We start from the raw sequence: 21,106 nt of genomic DNA on the forward strand, positions 1-21,106 counted from the left end.
CCCCCCCGTCCTCCCTTTGTTCAGCACTTTGCCCTGTGACAGAGCTGGGCACCTGGGCTCTCATCTGCCCCCTCGGCAGCCTTCTTTGTAAGCAGGGCCGGTTTCACAGACAGCAACTGAGTCAGCGAGATTAGGCCCTCGTTGAATGTGTCGCAGGTCAGCCTGAGGGAGGCCAGGCCTGTGGACGCCAGCCCAGGCACAGGCTCGTCTGTGGCTGCCGAGCTTGCGACAGACCTGCTCAGATGTCCTGGGAGAGGAGCCCAGGAGGCCGGGCTTCTGGGCTGAGCGCAGGGCTGCTGAGGGCTGAGGACCCACAGGGGTTTGTCTTGGAGAGGGAGGACCCAGGACCCCTCAGGGGAGAGCATGGTGTCCTCACCCTCAGCAGCTGGCCCCCGCTCCTCCACCGGGGCCACTGGACGCTGCGCCTGGGCCTGGGCCAGAGGTGCTCTAAGGAGGAATTCGCACAGTCAGTGGGCGGCGGGAGCCAGGGTCACGGGGAGAGAGGGCCAAGGACAGCAGCCCGCCGCAGGACGCAGCTGGGGCACTCCTCACCCCGAGGCTGACTGCTTTTCCTGCAGAACCAGCGTGTAAACCGGTGCCTGGTTGAGTTGAGCATGCTCAGGCCGGAGTTAACAATTGAGCCCCCAGAGTGTTAAAAGGCCTGGGCCAGCTGGGATGATCCTTCGGTCAGCTCTGGGAGCCTCCCTAAGACGGCGTAGGTGGCCAGTGAGCTCTGCTCTGCCCCAGTGTGTTCTGGGAAAGGGACACTAGGCCTCAGGCCCCAACACTGGGGCCCGCCCTCCTGTAGGGAGGAGGCCAGAGGAAAGCCTGTCACCTCCTGAGGAAGGAGAGATCCTCCTGCCAGGTGCTCCCAACCTTTGACCAATTCCTTCCTCCCCGAGGGACGGCTGATTGGGACAGCTGTCCCGGAGTCCCAAGTCCCACCACTACCCTTGGACAGGGGCAGGCCACTGCAGAAGAAACTGGGGTGCTCTTCTGCGAGGGAGAGCACGTTTCAGGCGGGCACCAGTTCCGCTCCAGGGGGCCTTTGACTTCTGCCTCAGAAGGGCCATCCCTTCTCCCCATGCGTTCCAGACTTCCTGTTCCCACAGGCCTGCCTCGTCAAGGGCACCCTGGTGGGCGACTCCACCCCCCGGGGCATGGGACTGCAGCCCTCTTACAGAACCGGTTTGCAGACAGACAGTGGTGGGTTGCATTTCAACAGAGCAGAAGGCTATAGCCTGGTGAACACAAGTCAGGTCAAGGCCACCGAGGCTGAAGTGTCTGTGGGGACCCTGGGAGTGGCCAGGGCTTGTATGAGATAAGCTCCTCCCCCTGCTCCTCCCGGGGCTGCAAGGATGGAGCACAGGGCCTGGAGAGTTTCTTTTTCTTCCTGAGCACCTAGCAAGGCTGCTGGGGAGCACAGCCCTCCCCTCCCCAGTCGCAGGCCCTGGCCCTCCCACCCCGCTCCTGGGAGGAGGGTCAGGAGGGGGAGGAGAGACAGAAGAGGGGTGGCAGCCTTCCCAACACCAGGGCGGCACACTGAGGTCCAAATGCTGTCTAGAACTCACAGGAGCCTCCTGAGAGATTGATATGTGACCCAGGGGGGGAGTCTGCCCTCCCCCAAAGGGAGCTGAGGGCCCTCAAGAGGTCTCCTGGGCTAGAGGGAGGCCTGGGTGTGAGTATCTGGGTGAAGGCTGAGCACAGTCTGGCGGAATGGGGGGCCAGAGCGTAGGCTGAGCCTCTGTGGGTAGAAGAGGCCTTAGCAGTTCCTTTGGACGTTGGGGAACACAAACAGGCTGGAGGGAAAGAGCTGAAGGGGTGGAGAGATGTGCTGGGTGGGCAGCAAGCTCTGAGAGGCCTGATTCCTCTTAGAATTGCCCTTGGCCATGGCTGAGGCCTGGGGCGGGCTGGAGGCACTGCTGGAGACCAGAGCAAGGCCCTTAGCCAGAGCTTGGGAAAGAAAATGGCTGGGGAAACCTGCACGTGCCACCCAGCCCCCGAGAAGAGCCTCCAGGAAGGAGGCAGCAAAGAGGAAGCTGGTGTGGCCTCTCCCAGCCACCTCCCCCACCAACCCCCTCAACCCAGCACACCTGGGTGGACTCCAACCTAACTCCACTGATCTCAGAAGGTCATACCCTCTCCCACCGTGTGCTTCTGAAGGTTGGTTTCCGGCAGCAGTTAGAGTGACTCCCACTGTGTGAAGGACAGAGGTGGCTCCACCCCAGAGCTCCACACTGGGCACAGGGGACCCTTGTCAACATCCCATCTCCATCGTAATGCAGGATATGACTGGGCCAGTCACACTGGCTCCCTGGGCCCCCGAATCCTCATCAGCAAACCCAGGGCATGAAACCAGAGCACCCCTGAGCCACTTCCGGGACCCTACAGTAGCCCCATTCTGTGACCCTCCTCACCGCATGGTACCACCTCACCCTGCCCTCACCCGGGGGGGAGTAGATGGATAACTGTGCCCTCTCCTCCCTGGTCCCCAGCTCCTCTCCTGGATCCCACATCTAGGGGTCCCCTGGAAGCAACCTGAAGCTGCCTCTCACCATTGGAATAGGTCTTTATGATTTACTATGCACTTGTCTACATGTGTGACTTTGTTTCACCCTCTGCAAGGCAAGTATCGTTAGCTCTACTTTATAGGCGGACAGGCTCAGGCCCCATTGCCTTCTTATAGTCACCTGGTGAGTCAGGGGCAGGGCTGGGTTTTGAACCCAGATTTGCATGGGGCTTGTGACTGGGGGAGGCCACCCTGGGCGTCAGGCGGAGCCCCTGGGTCACCCTCTTCCTGAGGCTGCAGCGGGAACACCCAGGCACCTCCATTCAGGGCTTGGCTCTGCAGAGCCCCAGCCTAGTGATGTCAGCATTGCCATGGAAACTCCTTCCCAGCGTAGGCAGGACCAGCCTCCCCTTGCAGTTTCCCTTTGTGTGGACTTTGCAACGTGTTGCCAAGGCAGTGGGGCCTGCTGGGCGGGTTGGCAAGGGGTGGGGAAGGCAGACCAAAGCCCACACCGCATCCCAGCAACCAGCAGCTCACAACAAGGCCCTGGCGTGCTCTGGGGAGGGAGGGGCCCAGGCCAGGTCTCCTGAGCTGGTGGCTAAGGCCTTGATGTTGGGGAGGTGAGGAGACCCTGCCCTCCTGCTCAGCACCCCTGCCTGGGAACAACCCTTTAACCGTTTCAGTTCTGTGTTAGGGTTCTGCCACCTCCGAAACATCTGGGTCTTGTAAAAGGGCAAATCTAGGCCCGACACAGACCTGCTTGGAAGGGGCTGAGGAAGAACTGTGGCTTAGCCACGTCTCCAGGTGTGTAGTCAATTCTGAGAACCATCGGGGGGTGGGGTGGGGATGAGGTTTATTGAACACCTAGATATGTCAGGCCCCTATGCCTAATTTGTCTTGCGACCCCGAGGGGGGAAGGTGCGCAGAGGAAACCTGTTTGGGTTTGTTGTTTTATCCCCATTTCACAGTGGAAGATATGGAAACTCCGCGAGGTTAAATCTGTGCTTGTTCTCAGTCACCCAGGTAGACATGGCAGTCAGGATCCAAACCCAGGGTCCGAGGCCCTTCCCTGGGGCCTCCTATTAGCGGTGGCCGGTGGCACCGGCCGGCAGCCAGGCTTCACCAGCTTCCTCCTCCCGCTGGTTTTCCAGGAAGAATCCTGAGGCACCTTTGTGCAGTGGGCCAGCTCTGTCCAAAGCCTCCCATTAGTTCCTGGATCTCAGGGGGGTGAGCCAAGGTGGACCCACACACCAGGCCCTCCCACGGGCAGGGTGAGCCCTGCCTCATGAGGAAAACCGTGCCCTTCCCCCTCTCTGCCCTCCTGCTTACCCTCCGCTGTGCACTGCCTGCCCCAGCCTCCTTACTCTCTTGAAGGGCTCCTGATGTCCCTGGTCCCTTCCCCTGCCAGGGTGGGGCTGGCTGCTGACCCACTCCACAGAGATGTCCCCCACCTCTTTGGAAGCTTCCAGGAAGAGAAACTCCATGACCTTTGCTGGTGTCTCAGAGCCTCTGTTCTCCCAGGTGACAGCTTCCTGGTGCCGACCTCCACCCCCCTGCTGTCTTTGAAGACTGGTTCCTTCAGCTCTGTCCCCTCTGTAACCTCTGAGCATGCTCAAGGCGGGGAGCCCCCCCCCCCCCCCCCCCCCCGCCGCTCCTTTCATCTGGGGCTCTGTTCTGCCTGGAACTCTAGGAGCAGACTGAGACCCCAGTGGACACGATAGTCCCAGGGGTTCAAGCTCAACTTCTGCACCTGCATCTCCTGCCTATTCAAAGTCAAGGTCAACAAACACCAGTGACGTTGGATATGAGCTGAACACATGCCAGGGACTCCAGGAACTGGACAGTGCATGGCGACAGGACTTCTCAGTCCCGGGGTTGGGTGCGCCTGAAGCCAACCAGGGCTCTGGCCCCAACCATTCCTGGACTCTGCCTGCTATTCTTTCATTGAACAAGTATTTCCTGAAGTCTGTGCTACACACTAGAAAAGATTTTTTTTTTAAAGTCTCTAAACAAGCCAAAAAAAGATGGAGAGGGATAAAAAAAGAACATGAGATACCTGGAAACCCTGCCCCCATAGAAAGAATAAAATCTAGTTGTAATTCCTATCTACCACCCCTTTGGGAGGCTAAGAAAGTGCACTCCCTAACTGTGGTCCTCTCTAGCTGGTGGCATCATGGGTGACTTTTAAATACCGTATTTTCAGTACCTTCTCCTCTGCAAGATACAAGTTTTGAAAGCAGAGGAGTCCCAATAAATATGTGTGTTTCTTGAGAGCTTCTTAAAAGGCACCCCATGGAGAGGCTCCGGGCCTGGCGGACGGCCAGTCCAGTCCACTCGTCTGTCCCTTCTCCCGCCGGGGCATGCCCGGACAAGCCCATGCAGTCCCCTAGCCCCACCGCTGTCGCTGAGTGACACTGGGCTCAGAGCCCTGGCCAAGGGGCCCTTGGAGACTTTGACCCCAACTCAAGAGTGCAAAACAGCCCAGGCACCAGAGGGTAAATGAGTGGGCAACTCCCACCACAGGCCACCAACCTCCTCCCTGGCCCGGGCAGCCTGGGGGAATAGAGGGGAGCAATGGAGGTACAGCTTCCTTAAAGAGGAGAAGCACGGCTGTGACCTGCCCCACCCCCCCTCAGTTTAGTCATCTGTCAACGGGGACAATAATACTGCTTGCTTGGGCCGTGGAGGGAATTAAATGAGACGACTGGTTCACGGACCCCTAGAGGGCACCTGGCACAAAGCAGTTACTCAGCAAACACTGCTGAACACGTGGGTGAAGGCGCAAGCTGGCTCCTCTCCCTTTCTGGGCTGGAAACGCTCCCCACTTTGACTTTGGAGGTGTCAAAATAATAATCGCCTTTATAGTCTGGGTGAGAAACTTCCTCTGGCCCCTAAATTCTCCAACGCAGGCTGCAGCAGGAAGCCCACGGCCGGAGCCGGCCATGCCCGGCTCTCTGCCATCCCTCCCCGTGCCCTGGGGCCCCAGCAGCCCCTGCTGAGGTTGCCACGTCCATTCCCACCACACCCCGAAGAGTAGCCACAGGAATGAAAAGGATTACGGCTGTTTTGTGGGAAGTTCAAACATTTCAAAAGCCCTGTGAAGGCCGGGACGATCTGTGGGCTCTAACATATGTTCTAAATCTTAGTGTTGATCTTCCTAAAATAACACCTTTGCATTTTATCAGGCCTCTTCTGGAAAATGGTTTCCTACAAAGGGGGAAGAACTTAGTGGGGAGAATCTCGGGCCCCTTGGCTGCCCCTGGGTCACACCAGCGTTCTCTGTGCGGACTGCATTTTCAGGCACCGGTGAATTTGAGATTTTGGCAAGAGTAAGGCATTGGGTTTGTGCCAGCAAATAAGGTGAGGCCTCTCTGGAAGCAGGAGGGGTCAGCTGTGCCCGGCGTTGCAGAGAGAGGGTCCACCAGGGCTGTGGGCTGGGGATTCTGGGTAGGGGGCCAGAAACTCCCCCTTCCCAAACTAAATGGATTAGGATTTCTATCTGCTCTTCCCGTCAGCAGCCCCTGTGTTTCATTCTCTCACCAGCCATGAACCAGGTCAGGCCGAGCCGGCCATGATTACCATTGCAAGCGGAGAAGCTGAGGCCCGGAGTGGCTTATCGGAGGTGGCGGGGGGGCTCAATGCACGTCCTAGTAGGTAGGGCCGAGTTCCAGCAGATTTCCCAGGGGCCATGCCTTATCACTTCTCCCCCAGGAGACTTTGTGACTACTGTGGCTAGTGGGATTATTTTCCCTTGGTAAATTTGGTTTTGTAATCATTACACAAACCCCATGTTCATACCCAAGGCAAGAACTCCGAAAGACCCAAGTACAGCCTGTAACCCACAAGCACACTCTATTGTATTTCCTCATGATTCCTTCCAGTCATTGTTCATAGGAAAATTCAGTTTCGTTGCCTCTGAGACAAATACGCATTTTTCACATTCCTAAAATACAATGCATTTTGCCCTGGCTGGTGTGACTCAGTAGGTTGGAGCATGGAAGCGTTGTCTCATAGCTGAGAGGTTGTGGGTTCGATTCCCATGTCATCACATATACCTAGGTTTTGGTTTCGATCCCTGAGCTGGGTGCATATGGGAGACAGCCAACTGATGTTTCTCTCTGTTCCTTCCTCTCTTTCTCAAAAGCAATGAAAGAATGTCCTGGGGTGAGGACTTAAAAAATAAATAAAATAAAGTGCATTTTATAATTAATGTATGCCCATAATGTGCCTGTATTTTTTTGCTCACCAAACCTCCCCCCAACAAAACCCTTGGTAAGTCTCTTGTGTCACAGAATCAAGGAAATAGAACAGGTCATTTTGCAGAGATGTAATAAAATCATCCATGTGATTTGCCTCCCACTCCATACACTTCCTTTTGGATGCCACAGCAGAGGTTTTAAAGAAAGTTCAACCAGCCCCAACTGGGGAAGACCCAGCATTTCATAACCCCTGGCCAGCTGGCCACCCCCACGCAGGGCACTTGGGCTATGCAACTAATTCCGATACCAATCAAAACAGCAGGAGGACGTATGGTAAGCCAGGGCTCTATAAATTCCAAAGGAAAAAAGGGAAGGGAAGGGAAGAAATTTCCGCTTAGTGAGCACCTACTAGGTGCCAGCCTTGGGCTTGGGAATGAGGAGGGCTTCAGGCCCCAGATTGTAAAGAAGGGGTTGTTTAGCTATGCCTCCTCCGTCAGAGTGGGGATGCTTTCCGAGTGAATAAGGGAGAATCGCCCAGCCTGTAGCGTTGCCTGAACCTGGGAGATTAATCAACGAGAGTAAGATTTTTTTTTTCAAAAATTGTTTTTAAAGAAAATATGTCTTGTTAAGCTGGTTGTTTTCAGATGTGTCAAATTACTGACGGGCACCACCTGTGCCTCACACTTCCTCAGTCTGAGGTGATGAGCTTCCAAAGTTTATCGAGAATGAGAATCGCCCGGAGGGTTGGTTAAACCACAGGTTGCTGGGTTCCCGGCCCCCCCCCCCCCCGGTGCTGATTCAGCTGGTCAAGGGCGGAGTCTGAGATTTGCATTTCTAACAAGCCACCCGTGGTGTGGATGCTGCTGGTGCCAGTGAGGATTACCCGAGGAGTTTTTTAAAATGCTGGTGCCCGGGCCTCCCCCAGGTTACAGCCTGGTTATCAGGATTGTCAAAGCTCCCCGGGGACTCGCAGGTCCTGCCCACACCAAGAGCCACCGGGGTTCATGGGAGGAGCCAGCAGTCATGATGAAGGTTCCCGGGGTCAGACAGGTTCCTTGGATTTCACAGACAACCTCTTCAGGTTCCCTAGATCGGGACCTGCCAGGCAGTTGGTTTCTGAGGGTTGGAGGGAAGCTGTTCTGTGCAAGCCATACATCCACGCCTGCATCTTTGAAACCGAGTAAACTGTTTGCTGATGTTAATGTTTCTTGGCTCTGAACCTAGCTGGCTCCCTTGACTTCGGTGCTTCCCTCCTTGCCTTTTCTCGTGGCCCACCTGTTGGGGCACATTCCAGGAACCTTGAGCAAGGCTCCTCCGGCCTTCACCACACTTGGCTGCCACCCACCCCTGCCCAGCCAATCACAGCAGTAGGGCCAGCCTCCAGGGCGCACACCACGTCCCTCACCACCTCATCTAGCCTCACGGACTTAGTGATGACCTGGTCCACGTGCGCGCATGCACTCATTCATTCATCTGACACATTCCACGGAGTATGCGTGGTTACCACACCTCCTCCCCAGGTTTTAGATTAAACATCAAATGAGCTGCTGGACATCCTCACATGGACCTGCCTTTCAACGCTGTAGAAAGGCCAAATCATACCTACTCGTTCTCCAGGGCTGTCTGAGCTGCTACCACCACCTCCCCACCACCCTGGGAGCTGATCCTGACATTCCAAGCCAGGCACCCAGGCCTGACCACTTATTTCCTGAATGTTTCTCACATCTCAGCCCTCCCATCCTGTTCTGAGATTCCCCCCCAATTTTCCTTCCTAGGTTTCTGCCTCCTCACTGATCTATCCATCTTCCATCTTCCCCTCCTCTTCCCCATCCTCCTGGCTGCGGTCCCTGGAGGCTCCACCTCCTGCCTCCACCTTCAGTGGCTCCCAGTTGCTCTCCTGTCCTTCAAGGCTCTATGATCAGGGGTCTCTGACGCCTGCCCAGCCTCATCTCCTTCCCTCTCTGTCTCCTGCTTCAGAAGGAGACCCCCGAATGACATCACTCTGTTTCTCAGCTCTGCGGCTTCCTGGGACTACTCTTCTGCCAGGACCACCTTTCCTTCGCACCTCGTCTCTTACCTGGGCAGCCCTTACTCACCTTCCAAAGCCAGTTCAATGTCACCTCCTCCAGGAAGTCTTTTCAGACCCCACCCAGACCAGATTACAGACTCCAGCTCGGCTCCTACATTATGGGGGTATGACTCCATGGTTGTGCTTTCCACATTGTATTATAATTATCTGCTTGTGTGTCCAGCTTCGCCATTAAGTTGTTAGTTTATTGGGGGCAGAGACTGTGCTTATTCAGCGTTCTACTCCTCCGTGTGTGATGCCTCGCTTAGAGTAACCCCCTTCTCTGACACGGTTGCTCCCTAACAAATCACCCTACAATTTAGAGGCTTGAACTTGCTATTCTATTTTGCTCATGGTTTTGTGGGTCTGGAATTTGCGAAGGTCTTGGGCAGGGAGGGGTCTGCCACCAGCTACAGTTCTCTGACAGCTCGCCTGAGCTGCACACAGTAGCCCATGGACATGGCTGCCATGGGTGCTGGCGCTTGGCTGCAGGCCTGCCTGGTCTTTTGAGTCAAGTGCTACACGTTGGCCTCTCCAGCACGGGCACTTCAGAGTAGTCAAACTTCTTCCCTAGCCTGGCTTCCCCCACAGCGAGGACCCAAACAGAGCCAGAAGGCGGCTTCCTGGCCCTTTCCGATCCAGCCTTGGAAGTCGGGCAGTGTCACTTCCACTGCATGCCACGGGTTACAGCTGTGTCCTTAAGGTCAGCCCAGATTCAAGGGCAGGGGATAGAGGCCCCACTCTTCAATGGGAAGAATTGCTGAAGAATTTGCAGACATGCATTAAATCCACCATAGCCCTCAACAGGTTGGTTGGATGAACGGATGCCAAATTGCCCTCCACCTACTCTGCCCCACAAGTACCTAGCTCTTTCCTTCCTGCTCCCCTCTCCCAGGCCACTGTGATGCCACCAGTGTCACTGAGAACTGGCAGGCACAGCGGTCTGGTGGTGAAAGAACCACAGGCTACCCACTGACAGCTCCTGTCCCGGCTGCCTGCTGTCAGCCGGCATGGAAGGTTGGGGCCCATGCCTCTCTGGTCCTGGGCTTCAGTGCCCCATTTAGATAACAGGGTGTTGGGACACTAAATTCTGTAAGACCCTCCCTGTGCAACTGTGGGCACGCCCCTTCCGAACTGGCTTTCCAAGCAGGCTACTAGAGGCGGAGTCCGGCCTCCACCTCCCAGCCTGCCCCAGCCCTCCTGCCTTTGCGGTTTGTTTCCTAATGACACAAGTACCTTCTGGTGTGAGAAACTCAAACAGTGCAGGAGTGTACAGAGCAGATGTGAGTTACCCTTGACCTTCCTTTACTCTCTGCCTCCCTCCAAAGGGGACCGTCTCCATCAGGGCAGTTATCACCCGTGGCTCCTTTAAAAGCATCCACTACTATTGCGCACATTACAGATGCAGAGAGAGCGAGCTTGGCTGGGCATCCGTGGTTTGTTTTTATTTTTAACATAAATGAGGCCACACTCTTCATGTTGTTCTGCATCTTGTCCTTTTCACTTAATTCCGTGTCCGGGTTATGGTTTCACATCTGAACGGAGGGCTTGACCCCACCCTTTCGGCACAGCCACCGAATATCCCCGAGTGCGCGCTGCGTAGTTCCCCTGCCCATTCCCCTCCCCCTAAAACATTCTGGTGGTCGCCGGTTTTTCCGGTGTGCCGCACCATCCTTCAATGGCCACTCCGGGCTGTGTCAGTGCTCCCCAGGCCTACAGGGCTACCGAATACGCCCGTTCTGCTCAATGACAAGGACCGAGAGCCTCTTTCCAGGCAAACCGAGTTCAAATCCCGAGTGCAAGTTCTGAGCCAAGTGGCCTGCGACGACGACGACTCGAGCCCTCCGAGGGCTCAGCGAGCCAACAACAGCGCCCACCTACCCCGGCGCGGCTGGCGGGGCGGGGCGCCCTCGGCCCAGCAGGCGGCGCCAAGGCAGAGGCCCGGATCGCCTCGCTGCGCCGCGGCCGGGAGCCGCTTATGTAACTGGGCCGCTAATGCCGTTTTCCTCGTCGATGGAACCCAAATTAAAAGGGGAAATTATTCTCCTGATGCTCAACTCGCCTAATCCCCATCTGTCTCTCCCTTGGTCCCCCGCGCTCGCATCCAAAGGTCTTGAACGCGCTCCAAATTTCTAATTTAGTTTGCTTATGCAACCAAAAATATTATGGCCGCGGTTACTGGGGGTGATTAAGTCTATATTCAGGGCTCCAGGCACAAGAAATAAAAAACGGCAGCGCCAGGGTCGCGCGCCTTTTTTTTTTAAGTTCCTCGGAAGCGGGGGCTGCCTTGCACCCCTCGGGCGGCCACAGGCGGGAGAGGCCGGGTCCCACCGCCCACGACGCCCCGGGGAGCAGGAAGGGAGCGGCGCGGACGCAGGGGATGCCGTGGAAGCAGCCGCAGGGGTCCTCCCCAACCTCAGCCTCCTCTCTGGTCTTCGTTCTCACGCTCTGATTCCTGGGTGCCAGGCGCAGGAGCCCATCTTTGCCGCCGGTGCCCCCACCCACAGATATGTGGGAAGGTGTCTGTGGCACCGCTGATTTTTCTGGGATAGCGAGAAATGGGAAACAGCACGTCTACCAGGGCGGAGTTGTCAAAGACATGAGGGGGAAACTTGACACTCGGGGATATTGTGTAGCAGATAAAAAAAACAAAAAGTAATGGGGCAGACGAAGGTGTATTGATGCAGATCAAATTAAATTAAATCTTAAAGAAAGCAAGGCACAGAAGAACACAGAGTATGGTTCTACATGTGTTTTTAAAAATCCATCACCCCGCCCTGGCTGGTGTAGCTCAGTGGATTGAGAGTGAGCCTGCGAACCAAACAACCCCGGTTTGATTCCCAGTCAGGGCACAAGCCTGGGTTGCAGGCCAGTTCCCAGCAGGGGAAGCACCAGAGACCACCATGCATTGATATTTTTCTCCCTCTCTCCTTCCCTTCCCCTCGGAAAAAAAATTCGTCACCGTGAGAATGGACGGGTACATCGAACTGTTAACATGGCTGCCTCTGGCAGGGAGAGAAAGAGGCTTTTGGGTTTTACTCTTCTTCCATACTGTGACTGGTATAGACAGCTGCAGAATTTCAAATATTTGCTTTCCGTGTTGCCAGAAATCTCCCTGACACTAACTCTCTGGAGGCTGGAGTGGGACCGGCTGGAAGGCAACTGCTGCTGTCCCCCGCCCTGCCCCTCACTCCCCACCAGGGCTTGGAGGTACCTGGCCACTGTGCTTAGGTGGCTCACTGCCCCAAGTCTTGGGGCAAAGGAAGGGGTGGGTTCCTGACCTGGCAGGGAGGAGGAGAAGCCCCTCCGAGAGGGTCGGCTCCCGGGGGGGTTGAGTCTCCCTTACACCCACCCCTGGCTTCCTCCGCTCTTAGGGCCAGGTGGAAGGAGGTGCCGCAGGCTGGCCCAAGCTCTGAAGGCAGAGGCCGCAGCCACTTGAGGGGAGGTGGCCCCTGAGGGCAAGGCCAAGGCTCCCAGGAAGTGTTTCCCAAGCCTGGTACCCACTCCTCCAACAGGTCCAGGCTGTGTCCACACAGTGCCCACCAACTGGGCATTTGGAAGTGTCCGCACAGTGGCCAGAGAAGAGGCAAGGAGGCTGTGCGCACACACAGAGTGGCGAGGGCACAGCTCATCGCATGTGTCTCCAGTTGTGCACTGGTTCGGGACCGATTCCGATCAGGCTCCAAATCCCAGGAAACCTCTGGTGGAACCAATGTAATCAGGCTCTTCACTTTGGGGTTCTCCAGGCCTTTACTTTGCTCGGGTACGCAGAGATTCCCCACTCAGGAATACTAAATGCAGCTTTTACCAAAAATACACCGCTCAGGGGCCTTCCCCAGCCAGGGCCTCCCTCAGGCCCAGGGACTCCACACCGACCCCCCAGGGAGGGCCGGAGACATACCTGGGGGCAGGGCGGTGCAGGGCCGTCCCAGGCAGTTTTGGGAAACTGAGGAGGCACAGGGTTAAATAGAAGGAGGTATGAGAAAAGCAGGGCAATCTCATCTGGGAGAGATTAAAAACCGTCCTGCCCCTGAGGTGCGTGTGGCAGCACACCCACACGCAACCCACGCCAATCTCTTTTCCCAGAGCTTGAGCACATGCCAAGGACACACACACAAGCTCACATCCATGCGTATTCATGCAGAATGCACACCTGTGCACCTGTCCGAGCAGCCCCACAGCTCACACGAGCACATCCTCTCATGCACACTCATCCCGATCCACTCACGTTTAAGCAGGCTCACCTTGCAGAAGAGCACACGTCCAGGCACACAGCCACTCAAACCCACGTGCCCAGGCAATGCCACAGGGGCTCACCCACAAAAAGGTAAGCACACAAAAGATACCAAAACACCAGCAGAGGCGCACACACGCACACACACTCACACACTCACATCCACTCGCATATACACACCGGGGCCCGTGTGCCAGTGAGTACAGATGCCGGCCTCTGGAACACACACAGGCATACCACAGAGAACAGGCCTGTGCCCGTACTGTCAGGCCCTCACACACTCAGTGGTGTCTGAGCAATCAGATTCCCGCTTCTTCTTGTGAGTGGGGCCGGGGCGGGTGTGCCGCGAACACGCGGCTGAGAGGGACTCGGAAGGGCTCCCAAAGCACATTCAGCAAATGGTTCACAGAAGGCCTGTGTCCTTTGCGTATTTTTATCTTTAGCACTCACATGTCTAGCAGAGTCTGGGTGGCTCTGAATTGCTACCAGGAAGGAGGAATGACAAGTGGCTGGATTTTAAAACAGATGGCCTCTGGGTGCAGAGGAGGGATGCCTCTTACCTCACCCCCACCCCCACCCCAACACACACCACGGTGTCCCCTCTTCCAACATATGGGGTTCCCCAGAAGCCTGCCCCAGCTGCCCCCTTCCTACCAGGAAAATCGCCCAGCAGGCTGGGTTCCCCAGCACCCACCCTGGTGCCCGGTCGAGGGTCTGACTGTCCTGGCCTGAGTCTGTCCCCCCAGCAAGGAGCTCAGCTCTCCAGAGCACCACCAGCCTGGGGTCTGGCTGTGGCCCCCCAAACCGGGTGCTCGGGTGGTGTTTTCCACTCTGCCTGAGTTGGCAGAAGGTCGGGACATGGGCCCCCGCCCTCCGGCTGGTCACAAACAAGCTGGTGGATTTCAAAAGCTATTTAATCCCTGGGTTCTGACGCACCCAGTTCACCACTAGGCAGGATCCAGTGCCCACAGATCTGATGTCAGAGGGCGGCCCTGGCACAGTGCCACCCTTCCTGCCCACAGGCAGTGGGCAGAGCCGACAGACACAGAACCTTCACCTCTTAAGTCCCAACCATTTGGTGCAGGCTAGGCCTGCAGACATCAGCACCTTCTGAAAAATGCTGTTGTCAAAGAATAATAACACGGACAGATAATCAGGAGCTCTCAAATGAAGATAACAAATAAGTGAAACAGTATAAGCTTGTGTTTATTTTTTAAAAGAAATAATAAATGCATTTAGGCAGAGGAGAAAAACTGGAAAAAGGAGCAAGGACTATCTTTACACATCTATCATGTGACAAGTATTTATTGAGCACCTACTGCTTGTCAGACCATTCTAGGCACTGGAAGCAAAGTGAAGAGGCAGGCTTTGCACAGTGGCAGTATCATAGCCACTGAGGGTCACCCGAGGCGTGATTACTGCTAATTGAAACAGTAAAGAGGCAAAACCCTTAGGGGTCTCATATGCTGGGACAGTACCAAGTTCAATGCAGAGTGTGCTAAACGGTGAGGAGCACAATGGAAAAAGGATTATGGGGGGTTAAAGAGGTTGTCATTTTTAACAGATTTTTTACAGCAGTTTTAGATTTACAGAAAAAAGGATAATAGATTTCCCCTTAGCACAGTTCTTCCTGTTACTGACATCCTATATTATAATGGTATATTTTTATGATTGATAAACCAATATTGATACATTATTACTAACTAAAGCCTATAGTTTATTCAGAGTTCCTTCGTTTACCCAATTTCTTTTTTCTGTTCCACAGTCCCGTTCTGGACACCACGGCCTACTTAGCCCTTGTCTTCTCGGGCTCCTGTCCGTGATGGTTTCTCAGACTTGCTTTTGATGACCTTGGCAGCCCTGAGGAGCCCTGGTCAGGTGCTTGGCACTGGAATTTGCCACATGGTGTTCTCATGATCAGACAGGGGCTATGGGCTTCCGGGAGCTAAATCACATTTGCATCATGTATCATATGTCAAGGGTACATAACATCACCACGATGTGTGCCTGTCGGTGCTGACCTTAGTCACCTGAATGAATTAGTGTCTGTCAGGTGTCTCCACGGTAGTTAGTCCCCGCTGCCCCCTCTACATACTGCCCTCTTGGGGAGGAAGTCCCGTGGCAGCCCACACTTGAAGGGTGAGAGCTATGCTCCCCTCCTCTATCTAGGATGAAGCATCTACACAAATGATTGGGAATTCTTCTGCACAAAATAGTTGTCTCGACCCTGACTGGTGTGGTTCAGTGGGTTGGGTGTCATCCCGCAAATCAAGGGGTCACAGGTTGGATTCCCTGTGGGGGTACGTGTCTAGGTTGCAGGCTGGTCCTGGTTGGGGGCATGTGGGGGTGGTGATGGATTGACGTTTCTCTCTCACACATCCACGTTCCTCCCCCTCTTTCTCCCTCCCTTCCCTTCCCTCTGAAAATAAATAACATCTTTAAAAAAAAAAAGACTTGTCTTCCCCCGCATTTATTAATTTAGCCAATCACTGTTTTATAACAGACTCGTGGATATTTATTTTACATTTGGGTTATAATCCAATGATACTTTATTCTGTTGCTCAAATTATTTCAGCTTTGGCTGTTGTGAGCTCTTTCTTTGGCTCCAGTGCCCCTTTGACAAGCCCCGCCCTCCAAATATTTTGTCCAATGAATGAGTGACCGTCTTGTGCCTCCGAGAGTACCCTAGGACTGGCTCAGACCGCCCTTCTCAGGTCCAGCTGACTTGGCTCTCAGAAGTTTCTAGACCTGAGTGGATGCTGCTGAAGGTGGAAAGGAAATCCACCAAAACCCCACAGAATGATTCACAGCTTCCCCCAAATCCGCAACTTCCCTCTGTGAGGCTGAAACCCAATGGCTTCCTGGAGCCTCCTGCTCCCCCTGCCCCAGAGCCGGCCAGAAGCAGCTCCCTCCAGGACACCTCACCAGCTCCTTAGTCCCCTTCTCCTCCCATCCCACTGCCTAGCTTCTTATCAGCCCCAGGTCCCCAAGATCTCTGGTCTTCACTTTTGTCTCACCAGGAGCCGGTCTGCGCAGGGATCCAGAGAGACCTTGCTCCTGGGTACCCCGACCTCCTCTCCGCCTAACCCCTCCCTGTCTGTGGTCCTCAGCCCGCAGCCCACAGTCTGGACGTGCCTGCCTGGCCCCACTCGGCCCCAGCAGCACCTCCCAGGTTTCCCTTCCTCTGCGAGCTGCTGTCAGGCCAGGCCCAATACCTGCGGCCTCCTCGCTGCGCCCCAACACCCACCCCTCCCATCTCTGGCTATCCTCTGCATGATTACAATGAATGGTGTTGCTGCCATCCTGACCTCCCATTCTGGGCCCTCGGGGCGTGGCCTCGCTGGCTGGAGGCCTGGGTCTCTCTCTGCAGTCCTGGGTGCATGGCAAGCCTGCCGGGCTGTTTGGAGTTCATGAGAGTGGTTGCTGTGGGTGAGGGGTCACCGAGGGAGGTCACGAAGGACGCCGAGGCCCCTTGGTCTCTCTCCCCCCTTCCCCCACACTACCACTGCTGACCTGGCCCCAGACCCTAGAAAGACTCCCTGGTGGAGGACCTGGGTCTGGGGTCAGGGTCTGGGGTCAGGGTCTGACACGGAAGAGGCTCTCAGGGCACACCCATTGACCGTTCGATTGACTGGGCGACTCGAAGTAGTAACCCTGAGTGATTTTTTTTCTTTCTGTATTTTCCAATTCTTAAAAATAATGCACAGCCCTCACTTTTTTTAGAATGAAAAACAAAAACTTCCCTCGAAAAATCATTCTTATGAAAATGTTGATTACAGAGAAATACTTCCTGAACCTTCCAACGCTGAACAGAGGCACACCCCGGGCCCGCAATGCCTTCTGAACAAAGGGACCCGACAGGAGTGGGTCCCCATATTCATGGCAGACAGGAACTAGAACCTCCACAGTGGCGCCAGTCACCAGGGCCAGGAACCCTCCCCAGCGTCCGTCCGCCGTGGAATAGGGAAAGCGTTCGGACAGAGCCGCACGATGGCGAGCTACCAACAATGAGGACAGCCGGCCCCTCTGCGAGGGGATCTCACAAACATAATATTGAGCAAAAGAAAGCAGACGCGCAGAAGAGCACACGGTGTGCGGCTCCACCCAGGACAGCGGGAAGCGGGCGGGGGCGGGGCGGCCTACGAGGTGAGGAGTCAGCACAGAGGTTGACTCCGGCGGTCCTAAGGGAAGGGGTCGAGGGGGTCCTTGGACTTTCTGGGTGCCGGCGAGGTGCCATGTTCTGACCTGGGTGCTGGCTCCACGGGCCGGCCTCGCCTGTGCCCATCCATCCAGGGATACTCTGATTTCCACAGTTTTCTGTGTGCATATTTAACTCCAATAAAATAGTTAAGATGGGGGAAAAAAGCATCCTGGAGCAAATTAACTCCACCTCTTTCTAATGTCCAAAGGGAGATGGAACGCAGGTGCCTGGGGTCCCTGGATTATGTCCTGAAGCCTCTCTGCACTCGGTCCCGAGAAGGGACAGGTGGCTGGCAGGTGGGGCTGTCCATACTTCACCTCCCCACCCCCACCCACCCCAGCGGAGGTCAGGGAACGGGGCACCTGCCTCTCCACTGGTGGCAAGGGAAGCCCAGGGGCCTCCTCCAACCTTGCGCCTCACCCCCAGAGGTCATGGCGCTGGGGCTCCAGGGGTTCAGGTTGCAGCAGAAGGGGACTGGGAGGGCAGTCATCCATCCTGCCCTGGCCACCGAGGGGTGCGGCTCCAGCGCTGCCCTCTGCCTGCCGGCCCCGGCACCGCGAGGTTATTTATAACCTCGGGTCGCCTTACCTCCTGACCTTCAGCTGGGGCCCAGCAACCCGCTGCGATTAGCATCTCACCGCCCACAGCAAACAAACAGCTCTCTGTGTGCCCTCCCTGCCGGCCTCACTGCAGGGCCCTGCAGGAAGCAGGATGTTGACCCAGAGGCAGCACCCTGTGGCTCCCTCGGGCGGACCCAGCCACGTGTGAGTTGGGGGAGGTGGGTGCGGCTCGGGGAGAGGTGTGAGAACGACTCTTGTTCTGTTGCTTCCCAGGTTGAAAACATTGGTATTCTGTGGCAGGAAGTTGTGTTTACAAGGCAGGGCTCCCCAGCCTGGGTCTGCCCACATGAGTGTCCTCTTGGAAGCCAGCAGGGAGGGGGCAGTCCTGGACACTGGATTCCCCCGCCCTCAGGCATGGTCCCAGGAACCACACAGAACACACTGCATTCTCCCCAGATCAGCCCCTCCTTCCTGGATGGCAGCTGAAGCTCAGAGGGGCAGTGACTGGTCCAAGGTCACACAGCCACCTAGGGTGGATTCCTAGCTCCCGTTGGAGGGGAAACAACTGGATGCCAGGATTCCTGGTTATGGCTCAAACAAGCCATTGTAAAAGGAGGCTGGCGAGGGGGGATGGGCCCATTCATTCATCCAACAGGTTTTGCTGAGCATCTGCTAGGTGCCAGGCACCCTTCCAGGCAGAAATCCTTACCCTTGTGAACTGACAGTCTCGGGAACACAGTCAGTCCCAGAAGCCTGGAGTCCCTGCATGGAACCACATTCTAGGCAGTGGCCCAGGGTCTTGAGTCCTGGGAGGCACACTGAGGTAGAGGGCAAGGCACTGGCTGCAGGCACGTCTGGGGACTGCAGCCTTGGGCTGAGGATTCGCTGTGCGCAGCCGAGACACACTAAGGGTTAACATTCCAAGCCCATTAAGACCTTTGTCCCAACAGTGGGCCCCCACTTCTGCAGCTTCCAACGACCTTGCACCAGGGCAGACGATGAAAGGCCCCCCACGCAGCACCCAACCTTGGCAGTCATCCTGGAGGAAGCCCTGCAACTGGGACCTGCCGAAGGCCTGTTCTGCCTGGTGCAGGGAGGAACGGAGTTAGGCGGTTTGAAGAGGGCAACAGCGAGGGAGGGAGGGGTCTGGACACTTCCTTCCTTTTCTGCCAAGCTCTCGGGCACTTTGAATAAAGCGCCTGCGAGAACTTCAGCTGTGTGACGTGACCATCCCCGTGCTCTCTCTGGGCTGCAGTTTCCTTCCACCTATAAGAATGAAGGGGTTGGCTGGGGTGATCTCAGCCCAGGGACACTGGTCTGGGGACTTGGAGACCTGCCCACGCTCCAAGTCTGTCTCAGCCGGAGAGCTCCCTTTCTCCAGGGGCACAGGCCGGGGGTGGGTCAGGAGTGGCTGACGCTGAGCGTGGATGGCTCGCTGCTGGCAGCCAGCAGCACATGCCAGTGGGTAAGGAAGTGCGGGGTACACGTGTGCTTGCACAGGCGTGCAGGACGTGCTTGCAGCCACCTACCAGGAGGAGCGCCCCCTTGTGGGTGGGTGGCTGGGTAAAGAATCATGTACCCAGGAGGGAGTGTGTATCTTGGTGCGTGGGTAGGACTGTTTATGTTGCGGGGAAAAGAGGTAGTGTGCATACAAGTGTGTACAGTGTATATGTGGGGGGAGCCATACATGTATAGGTCCAGGTGTGTGTACGGAGGGGGGTGTGTGTTGGAGGAGGGACTTCAAAAAGACTACAGGTTCGCGCTGCAAGTCCCCTCTGACCACATGGTCAGCGTGTGGCCGGCGGGCCCTGACCAGTCAATGAACTCCGGCTCTGGAAGAGTCAGCGGCTTTTCCAACCTCTTTGCCAAGTGGCATGTCAGCACGGGGCCTGGGAGGCGGGCAGGACGGGGAAGGTGGCAATGACTTCATGACAGTTGGCTGCTGAGCAGCTGGGGGGAGTGGGAAGGGAGCCAGGGCCTGGCTGAGGCAGGGAAACCTTCCCCACTGGCCCCTGTTGGGGGTGAGGCCTGGGGATCCACCCCGGGTGGGGAAGCATCGCAGCCACAGGCTCACATTTCCTGGGATCCCCTTGGTTTTCAGGGAACTGAGCACTCGCCAGGAGCTCTCACAAGTGATCCCATAAGAGCTTACAGTGACCCCATGAGGTAAGGACTCTTCTCCCTATTTTGCAGATGAGTAAACTGAGGCTCAAAGAGGCATAGGGACTGTGTGTCTGAAGCCCGCACAGCTACAAGTGTGGACCTGGCCTGCTAACGTGGGCTGTGTGCTTCCCGCTGCGCCCCGCAGCGACAGTGGTCCAGTGGCGAGTAGTTCTTAAGACTCGCGCCCCTGAATGCCTTGAAGTGGAGGCACCGGACTTTGTCTGGATCCTTAGACCTGATGCTCCTTGTCCCACCAAAAAGGGCCTCCTCCGGGGGGCGGGGGGGTGCCTCCCATGTACTTCTCCACCACATGGGGGGAGGTGGACATCAATGGTGCTGCCACACGGGGCTGAGACAAGGCAGCGGGAGCCTTGACCAACGTCAGACCCTTTCTCCAAACACAGGCCAGAGACTGGGCCCCGTCTGGGGTGGAGTGCCCTGGTCCAGGCCTGGCCACCCTGACTAGTGGGGATCAGGTTTGCTTCGTCCCTTGTGCATCGAGAGAGGCTCCAAAGTCACAGACCTGGGGTGATAATGAGCACTGTCCACACCCAGAAGCTGAGGTCAGCTTTTGGGGTGCCCTTTCTTCAGCCATTTACTAGTTTCCTATAATAATGGTAATAATAACTACCCCTGCCTGAGCTTTATGGCTCACAAAGCACTTTCACAAACCTGCTCCCGTCTAACCCTCCCCCTGGCCCTTTGATGAGCAGCTGACGTGCCCATATTATAGAACTAGACACTGAAGCTTGGGGGGTGGGGGAGGGAGTGCTGGGGCAGCCTCGGATCTCAGGGCCCGGAGTGGCCCCAGGTCCCCAGCCCCTGTCCACACGCCTCTCCCCAGCAGCAGTCCCCAGCAGCAGCCCTTCTCAGAGGAGCGTGGGGGCTCCAGGACTTCTCAGGGCCAGGCCCCCACCCGTGGGTCAGCAGTGTGACCAGACTCCCTGTAGTGTCCACCTAGGAGCAGTGAGAAGACTGCTCCCCACCCTCCCCTCCTGCAGACAGTGGGGGTGGGGTGGCTGGGAAGAGGGAAAGAGACAGAAGTGGCTGCTGCCTGGGCAAACTGGACAGAAAGGGCTGGGGAGGGGTTCCCCACCGGCTGCCCTGGGCCTTGGGCCCAGCAGAGGATTGGAAGGGACCAGCAGCTCCTGGAACATGAGCCCACTGACAGG

The 21,106-nt window shown here is 56.3% G+C and overlaps 2 long non-coding RNA genes and 1 pseudogene across 2 annotated transcripts; all 3 read left to right on the forward strand.

Moving 5' to 3' along the window:
* The first annotated feature begins 350 nt into the window (after positions 1 to 350).
* LOC118994245 (uncharacterized) lies at positions 351 to 4,505 on the forward strand. Its single transcript, XR_005068016.1, has 2 exons — positions 351 to 2,163; positions 2,496 to 4,505. It is a non-coding gene; the product is annotated as an uncharacterized LOC118994245 (long non-coding RNA).
* Positions 4,506 to 14,374: 9,869 nt separating this feature from the next.
* On the forward strand, positions 14,375 to 14,598 carry LOC118994257 (uncharacterized; annotated as a pseudogene).
* Positions 14,599 to 17,889: 3,291 nt separating this feature from the next.
* Positions 17,890 to 20,770, forward strand: LOC118994247 (uncharacterized). Its single transcript, XR_005068017.1, has 3 exons — positions 17,890 to 17,975; positions 18,722 to 19,236; positions 19,965 to 20,770. It is a non-coding gene; the product is annotated as an uncharacterized LOC118994247 (long non-coding RNA).
* The last annotated feature ends 336 nt before the right edge of the window (positions 20,771 to 21,106 follow it).

Source organism: Sturnira hondurensis, unplaced genomic scaffold (assembly GCF_014824575.4).
Source record: "Sturnira hondurensis isolate 20B ecotype Veracruz unplaced genomic scaffold, ASM1482457v3 Scaffold0009182, whole genome shotgun sequence".
Lineage (NCBI taxonomy): Eukaryota > Metazoa > Chordata > Mammalia > Chiroptera > Phyllostomidae > Sturnira > Sturnira hondurensis.